At 27.3% G+C, this 9,285-nt stretch overlaps 1 pseudogene; it reads left to right on the top strand.

Moving 5' to 3' along the window:
* Window positions 1-6,196: 6,196 nt before the first annotated feature.
* LOC111316365 (transmembrane 9 superfamily member 3 pseudogene) lies at window positions 6,197-7,295 on the top strand (annotated as a pseudogene).
* The last annotated feature ends 1,990 nt before the right edge of the window (window positions 7,296-9,285 follow it).

Consider the following 9,285-nt stretch of genomic DNA (forward strand, 5'->3'; position numbering starts at 1 on the left):
GCTTCATCCTTCTTCATATAAGTTACTCTAACCACTGGTTCTTTATCTAAATTTTTATTTTCTATACCACTCATGTTATGATTGAATACTATCTCGCATGGCTTGCCTAGTAGTGGCATCTTCATCAATAAATCTTTCATAATCATAGTCTTTTCTTTTTAATTGGGATAAGATTTATCATTTCTCCTTTTACTGTTAACTTTCTTTGATTTGTTTTCTTAAAGAAGTTTCATCATACTTTTTCTTACCACACTTATTAATAATATAGTTAAGAAAAATGGAATAAATTAGTTGCATATACTCATATAATTTTATAATTTTTATTAAGAAATTAACAAAAACATTTCGAAAGGAATTATGAAAACATAACATACCAATAACATCAGGGCATGGTGCAACATTGTCAGTTTTATTAATAATGTGTTCCTTGAAGTGTATTATTATTCTTTTTACAACTTTGCTACAAAGTTTATGTGAAATATTTTCTTTTGTATTTGGCATAGTTATTTCAAAATACCAACATATATCATCACTTGATACGCCATCTACTTCTTTACTTGAAAACTCTTCATGTGGTGGTATACTTGCTATTTTATATAAAAACAAAATAAACTTATATTTAAAAATATTAATGTTATTTATTCCATTATTAAGAATTGAATCTACATTAAATTTTTTAATTTTTAGTTTTTAATCTTAAGAATAATAGATCATGAAATGCTCAATTTATTAAGTAATTTAATCTTTTTGACACATTAATTGATGTAAGATTTTTTTATATCACAAATTACTTTTAATGTATTATATAATGAATAACATCTTTAATTATACAAAAATAATTATAACTTAATAAGAATTAATCAAATAGCAAAAAAATTGACAACAATATAAATACCAAAACAATAAAAAAATGACTAAATTTCAAAAATCAAATCATAATAATTAAATAACAATATCAAAATATAATATTTAATTTTAATTATTTTTCATCTAACTTATATAAAAAGATTTTCCAAAATTTTCAGTTAAAAAAAATATATATATCATATTAAATTATTAATTCCTTAATTTTTTTTCAATTATAAACTTTTTTTAATCCTTGGAAGTTGATTTCCTCTAAAAAATTTCAAAAATTAAAATTTCTCAAATTTATATTTTAATAAAACTAAATACTAAATTAGAAAAACCCACTAGTGACTCGACTACCTACCACACCCACGTCCAACCTGCATCCCACTCCCACTCCCATAATTCCTAAAGACATTGATTCTTTCAAAACCCCATAGTTCTTGGCTTTAACCCTCAAGTATTCTCCTTCAAGACTTTGCTCCTTAGTTTCTCTGGATATTTCACTCACTCTTGCATTCCTTTTCGCTTGTTTTAGCCTCTTCCCCTCACTAGCTTTTTGCATCTTCCTATTTTTCTAGTCTTTCACTTTTTCTTGCAACTCTAGCATCTCTAGAAGATTCTCTATAAAATCTAGTGTTCCATTCCCTGATGGCCTTCCAAGTCCTTACTTCCCTTTTACACACCCCTTGTCACTACCACTACCTCATTTTCGGAAGATTATCCATAAAATCTAGTGTCTTAGTCTTTATTGAGCTTTCAAGTCCTAACTCTCTCTCCCACACACCCCTCTTCACTGCCACTACCACTACCTCCAAATTCTACCTTGTCTCTCTCACAAAGTTTACAAAAATTTTACAAAAAAAGGTAATTTAAGTTACTCTTCAGTTACTTGTTCTTTGATCATGATTATAGATTGAGTACTTAAGGTTGACTTGAATTTAGATAATTTGTGAATTAAGTGAATCAAGCTTCTAGGGTTGCCGATTGAATGTTTGATAATTGATATGATACTGTTTCTAACTTTGTATTTAAAACTAAATTTGTGATTGAGATTGTGTTGTCTTTTGGTTTTTGGAGTCTTTTTAGTTGTTATATTTTGATTTTATGTCGATTGTTTTGGAAATTTGCTCTTATTTTTTAACTTGAATTAGTGATGAGGATATGGGGATAGTGACAATAAAGAACTATTATTTCTATTATTCACTGAGGGTCATGACACACTGGTTTGAGCGTATTTTAATTTTGCAACCATTTTTTCCCAATAGAGGTGGTGGGTGATGGCACTACCACAAAATCATGACTGCAATTTTGCTAAACCACTGCTATTTTATTCCCTACTTTCAACTTTTTTTTTTGGAGATTGGATTAACTCATTTAATGAAATGCTTATTGTTGTCCTTTCATAAAAATTTATATCCCAGTTCTTTAGTTGCAACCATAAATGTTGCCTCATCTGGAGATTCGACATCATATGAAATTCTTCTAATTTCATCATCCATTTCATGTAATGTAGTATGACAAATAGTTGACATAAGAACTTTCGAATTACATTTGTATGAGGTTCATTTAGCTCATTTCCATACATGATTTTTTCATCTACAAAATTAAACCTTTTAATTATTACTGAATGTTAGGGATCCTAAGCTTTGATTTTTTTAATGTAATTTAGTGTATTACAAGGAAATAGTAGCTATTGACCAATTTCTAGACGTGGTGACTGGTTAGACATAGAAGAAGTAGATGAGAGTTAGAGATGTTAAAAAAAGAAAAATAAGGTTAACAATAAAAAAAAAAAGAAAGAATGAAGGAAAGCCAACTATGTTTTCCATGTCAGCAAGTCCAATGCCAAATAAGTAAGTCCATGTCACATTATCAGAATTAGCGGAGAAAAAATATACTTTATTGACAATTGTATCGATATTTCAAATCCTAAAAAGTAGACGTAATGCCAATATTAAAATTATTGTAAAGGTACTAAATCTACATTTTGATCAAAGTATAATGATTGATAGCATAATTTGACTTTTAAATTAATTCAAAATAATATGAATTTAATTCTGAGTGATTTAAACTACTTTTCTAATTCCATACATGATATCAACATTAAGGCAAATCAATTTTCCTTTATGACATAAGGCAAATCATGATTCCCATTAATATATTTTTACAAATATTGATAATAATAGGTATTCAAGATTATTAACTCAAACGAGTGTGACACTGGCATTCTTGTTATGGGTGAAATATTTTTTTTCTCAAATTGACAATACATAAAACATATATAAATATGGAATCATTGCATAAAGTTTACAATTTAAATAAGTTGTCCCCAAGAAACATAAGCATTTAATTGTCACAAAATGTAAACTTTAATCCTAAGATAAAAATAGTTACTCATAGAAAGATGTAGAAGATGAATACAGAGAATGCCTTTGGTGCTATAGATGAAGACTTTTGCTTACCACAAAGTTATTTTGTAATCTTAACTCAATTTTAGGGGCATCTATTTGCTAAAGACTTGGTTCTGTAGCTAATATAATATTTTTAATTATGATGATTTTCCTTGATCATATTACAAAATATTATTGTAAAAGTTAGGTTGCAATTTTGATGGGATGTAATTATTTGTAATACCATCTTTTAAGAGCTTATTTATTATAAATCTTTTCATAACTTATAAAGCCTTATTCACCATAAAAGCTATGACTTAATATAATCCAAAAAAAAAAAAAAGGATACGATACAATATATTGCAAATTTAAAAAACAATCTATAATTTCAATAATTATTTTCAAATTAGAGAACATTATATCAAAGCAAAAGCAATAGGAAAATGAAAAACAACAATGAAAAGTAAAAATGGTTCCATCAACTTAGCAATTTCATCATCTATTTGTGATTGTTTTGAAAATGTTGTTTAGCATTTTAAAGGGGCTAAATTGGTTGATCCAATGCTCTTGCAAGAAAAGCTATGAAAAGTCAATTTTGTAGAGTACTAAAAACATTGAATTCCCCAATGCAAGCTCTCTGATTCCTCACCAATGTTTTTGCAAAAACCAATTAAACTTTTGGATAATAGGTAACTATGTTATAAAATTAAATTCCTAAAAAAAAAATCATAGAAAACCTTTGCCTCGCCTTTTACCTTAATTTTTGTAGTCAATTTGGCATATTCACCTTTTATGGTATCTTCACCTGCATTGATTCTTATAGTAAAAAATAGTGGCTTCAGCATAAGGTAGAATAAGGAATAAGATGCTTGTCAATGATGGTCAAAATGTCAGTGCAAGTTTTAGACAAATTTGAGAGCTTTCTTTCTAGACATATAAAAAACAAAATTATTGATTAATTTTAAACTCAATTCAAGCAACATGCAAAATATGAAAAAAATTCCTTCAAAAGTTTTCATTATAAAAAAAGAAAACACTACAAAAGAACAAAAAAGAACACATGAAAACATCTTTAACTTATAAATTTTAAACTAAATTGTCAACATTTCACCCCCGTTACCCAAACACCAGAACAACACCTTTATCCCTAAAAGAGAATTCAAAAATAATTTGAACCTCATCATATAAAAACTCAAATCCAAAATAATTAGAACTATATAAAATTAAAAATTTCAAAGACAAGAAATCTGAAACTCAAAAGGAGAAAAGGTGAAGAAAAAGAAAGAAATGCTAGGTGGAAAATTAAAGAAAACATTAAAAAGAAGATAAAACAAAGAAAAAAAATTCAACCTGCAGCTAGCCATAGAGAAGTGTGTATATTTCACATCATTATTCTTGTATTTTGCACCAAATATTCTTTTTTGAAAAACAATAAATGTTGACAATGATATATTATTAGTGCAAACACAGTGATTTTCAAGCTTTGAAAAAAATATTGTTGGATCTATAAAATGTAAACATGCAAGAACCCAAAAAATTACCACAAACCCATAGCCCACAAATAAATCATTCATTCTAAATATTTTCCTACAAAAAATCTATCGAAAGCCCACAACTCACTTAAAAATTCAAAAGAACCCTAGTAATAGTACATCTTACCCTTACTTTAATGGGGATCCTTTTGTTCCAAAATTACCCTTTAAATAATTTTTTAGTATAAAAATGGTCTAGCCATTAATTATAAGAATGAGGATAATTTTAACTGTTCCTATAGTACTAGAATTATAACCCGCACTTCGTTCGTGAGAGATTTTTTATTCTTTTTACTAAATGATTTATAGAAATTATATTGTCCAAAAATAATAGTATATTATTGCAAAATTTGTACTTTTAAACTATGTGCAAATTGATACTTTAAGCAAATTATATTATTATTAAGTATCAAATTTTATAATGTTCTCTTCCTATTGAGGGAATTGAATGTAGTTATGCAAAAGGAACAATTTATACATAAGGCAAATTGTATTATTGTAAATCTTAAATTTCATAGTTTTGTTCTCTAATGGAGGCAATCAAATATAGGTATGCCCAAACAAATCAAGTATTTGCGAAAGAAAAAAAATGGCAATTACCTTGAACAAATGAATAAATCTTTATCATATTTGAAAAGAATTTATCTATAATAGAAAAATAAAAAAAAAGAATAAAATAATTTAAATACAAAAAAAATGTTAAATATATAAAATCAAATATAAACTAAAGAATACTTATAAATCATGTATAACCAAGAATAATTGAATTATGAAAACAAATATGCCCTCATATTATTTGGTGGTCTAAATAGTAAAAAACATTAAAGACAACAAAAATCTAAACTTTAAACAACCAAGAATGAGAATCTTAAACAATAAAGCATACATATTGAGAAAAATCTAAGTTGTGTTCTTAGTTAAGTCTTTAACCAAGATATTCTTATTGTAATATCTATCTTTTATGTTATTTCTTTTGATTTGAATGATTTCAAATATATGAAAGTATCTACTAAACATGTATGGAATTTCATTAAATTATTTGAAAAAGTAATTGCCATAGAAAAAAAAATGTGCAACTTACTTAATAACAATGAAACAACCTTAAAGTAAGGAAGTAATATTGCATATGTTTAACTAACCATAAAAAAGCAATTGTCATGCTCAATTATCCTAAAAAAACAAAAGAATTACTATCATGATAAAAGTGAAGTGAAGCCCAATAGACAACATGTAGCATACCAAATTAATAAAAATGTACATAATTGCTAAAACTTAATAAAAAGTAATATTAAATTTTACATGAATAATACAAAAACAAAATATAATATTTTATTCCTAAAACAAAGCTAATGCTAAATAGTTTGGAAGAATCGAGTACTTAAACATTTTAAAATTAGATACTAAATTTATTAACATATCTAAAACATGCCAAAAAGCATGAACAAAAGGTGCAATATTATGAAAAGAGACCAAAAGTAAGATTGCAATTCATATTCATAGATGCAAAGTAAAATAACATTATTTTTGTCAATATGAATGAATTTTAGTTCTTTAACTACTATTAAAGCTGAATATTTTCAAATTTTGGATCATTGTATTTATCTTATAATGCTCATTCATAAAAAGAATTTTATGGTTACTATTGTTCTAATCTAAGCACCATGCAATGGTAATTAAGCAATTCCTTATCTTAATCCTATCCACTCTTGCTTGCTAATCTGAATGACAGAATGTATGAACTTGAAACTAAAACATGCTAACCTCATTTTACAATGTTACCTAAAGGGAAGATGTCTTACTAAAATGTGAATATCTTTTCGGTCAATTGTAATGGCTTTTCTACCTTTTGTCATGACTGGCAAGAAACTTATTACTGATTGGAAACCTTTTTTACGAACCTTTTTTTGTCACATTTTGCTTTCTTAACACTATTGCAATTACTTATAAGCCACTACAACATTGCTATTTGGAACCATTGTGGTGATTTTTCTCATATGGGCTCTAGTCACATCTCTTTTATTAGTATGAAGAGGTATTGCTGGAAAGAATAGAAAGGCAAAGTTTCAAGCCCTTGTTACACCACAAAATATCCTAGAGAGATCCCACCATTGCCTTGGTACTGAAAAACTCTTCCTTAGATGGCAATGGTGAGGTTATTGCCATTCAGTGCTATCTATATTGAACTTTACTACATATTTGCTAGTGTGTGGGGACATATGATCTACACCATATATAGCATCTTTTTTATTGTCTTTATCATTCTCTTGATTGACAATGCTTTTATCACCTTGATTTTAACTTATTTTCAACTTGCTACTAAAGACCATGAGTGGTTGTAGAGGTGTTTTTAGCTTTCTAATATGTATATATAAGTACATGCATTTGCATATGGGCACAAACATTCATGAACATAGATGCATGGTTACTTGATGAATATTTTAAAATTTCTTGTATTATTGTTCTGATGAGCAAAAAGTTTGTTTCTTTTTTTTTTGTTAGCACATGTGGCATATTTATCTTTTAGTTAATAGGCTTAACTTCTTGTGATATATAGGTGGATTGTTGATAGCCATGTTTTAATTGGCCTTTTTCTAATCTAAAATTCTGAATTACATTCTCCATTTGCACAATTCCAAAAAAAAAAAAAAAATGAGAAACTTGACCCAAGTTGCATGCATAAATATAAGTGCTGCTATTGCTTTTACTTATGGTTGATAAGTTTTTTGTAGATATGCAATTGGTATTCTAAAAACTAATGCTAAGTAGGATAGAAGTAGAGCTAGCCATCTTATGATAATGTAATGAAAAGGTTTTTTTTTTTTATCTATAGCTTAGATTCTTTTTTCTCTTAAAAATTTCATTAACCTAATCAATATTCATTTAGTATGAATTTTAAATATATTTTTAAAAGGGTATAAACCTATAAATTGAAATTGGAAGTTGTATATCATCAGTTAAGTAGAAGAATTTTTAAGCCAAATTTTGGATTAGAAATTTCTAGGTTAGTGATTGGATAATTTTGCAAGTTTACAGGCTGTATATATAATAATAATAATCAAAAGGTCAAGATATCAATCCCACGAGAATTAGGTATAGAAATTCCTAGACTAAGTATCTATTATCCTTATGCCCTTCTAAAGTTGGTTCAATAAAAAATTGAACATGAAGTTAAACTAACTACAAAAATAAAACTAAAGAAAGCATCAAAATGTTGACTAAGTAAAATAAAAGAATGAACAAAAACAAGAGATAAAATAAATGTGATGAACTAAACATGAATTGAGATGTAATCCTCAAATAAGAATGAAAAAAAACAAGTGTTATGATCAAGGAAAAACAGGAACTAAAACAAACTCAACCGAATTAACTAACAACTAACCTTAACTACCTTACTAAAGTTTCTTCCAACTAACAAAGCATAAACTACTAAAACATATAAAATATGAATAAAAAATGCTAGAAATTTGTAAAACACAGTAGCTAAATCCAAGTAAAAACAAGCTTGAAGTTTGAATGTGAAGTTAAAGTTGCAAGACTCCAAGTGTTACTTGAAACCAAAAATGAAAGGAAACAAGATCTGAAAATTTGAACTTTGTAGCTGGAAAATTGATTTAATTCAAGTGATACTAAATGAATATGGATAGAACAATAAAATAACTTCAATTAAAGGTGATTTGCAAAACAAAAATTAAAAATAAAGTGCAAGAAAAAGCTAGAAGTGCGAAAACCGATTCTGTTGGCAAATCTGGAAATCAAACTTTAAGCTAAAAATTTGAACCTAAATTGGGCAAGATCACATCAACATGAGCTGAAATTTTGAAAAACAACTAAAGAACACTATGACACATCAAAGAAAAGATCAAAAACAGAAAAGAAATTGCAGTAAATCACTTGATCAAAACAAAATAGATCACAACCTGCATTAAAACTCTACTAGTTTGTGAGCAGAAAAATAAAGATCTAAAAAATTTTAGAGAACATGAACTAAAACTGAGCTACATGATGAATCATCAACCAGTTTACTACATAATTCCACAAGGAAATCACAACAATTAACCAGGAAAGCAGCTCAAAGATCTAACAACTTCAACAGTATGCAAAACTGGAGAAAACAGAACATTATCAAAAGAAATTAACCAAACAGCAACTAAAAGCATGAAATAAATTGCACAAAAATAAACTTGGTAAGGCAACTCATAGAATTAAATATCTAAAGAAGAAAAAAAGCCAAACAAATTGTCAAAGTGGAGAAAGAATCCACGCCAAAGTCAGTATCCATTCCTAGTCTGCACCTGTCACCTGCATCCATACATGAATTTCAACCTTGATATGGATTGATCTGCTTCCAGTTTGAATCTGAATTTTAACAATGTTGTAGCTATATGGATTAGAAAACTATGAAGAAAAAAAAGAACAAAAACAGTGAATATTTGATGGAGATGTTATCCAAAATCCGCAGTTAGGTCAAAGCAGATAGATTCAAAAATAGTTTTGCATATCAACAAGAAATCAGT

The sequence above is a fragment of the Durio zibethinus genome, chromosome 24 (genome assembly GCF_047325235.1).
Source record: "Durio zibethinus cultivar Kanyao isolate XHJ-2024 chromosome 24, ASM4732523v1, whole genome shotgun sequence".
Classification (NCBI taxonomy): Eukaryota; Viridiplantae; Streptophyta; class Magnoliopsida; order Malvales; family Malvaceae; genus Durio; species Durio zibethinus.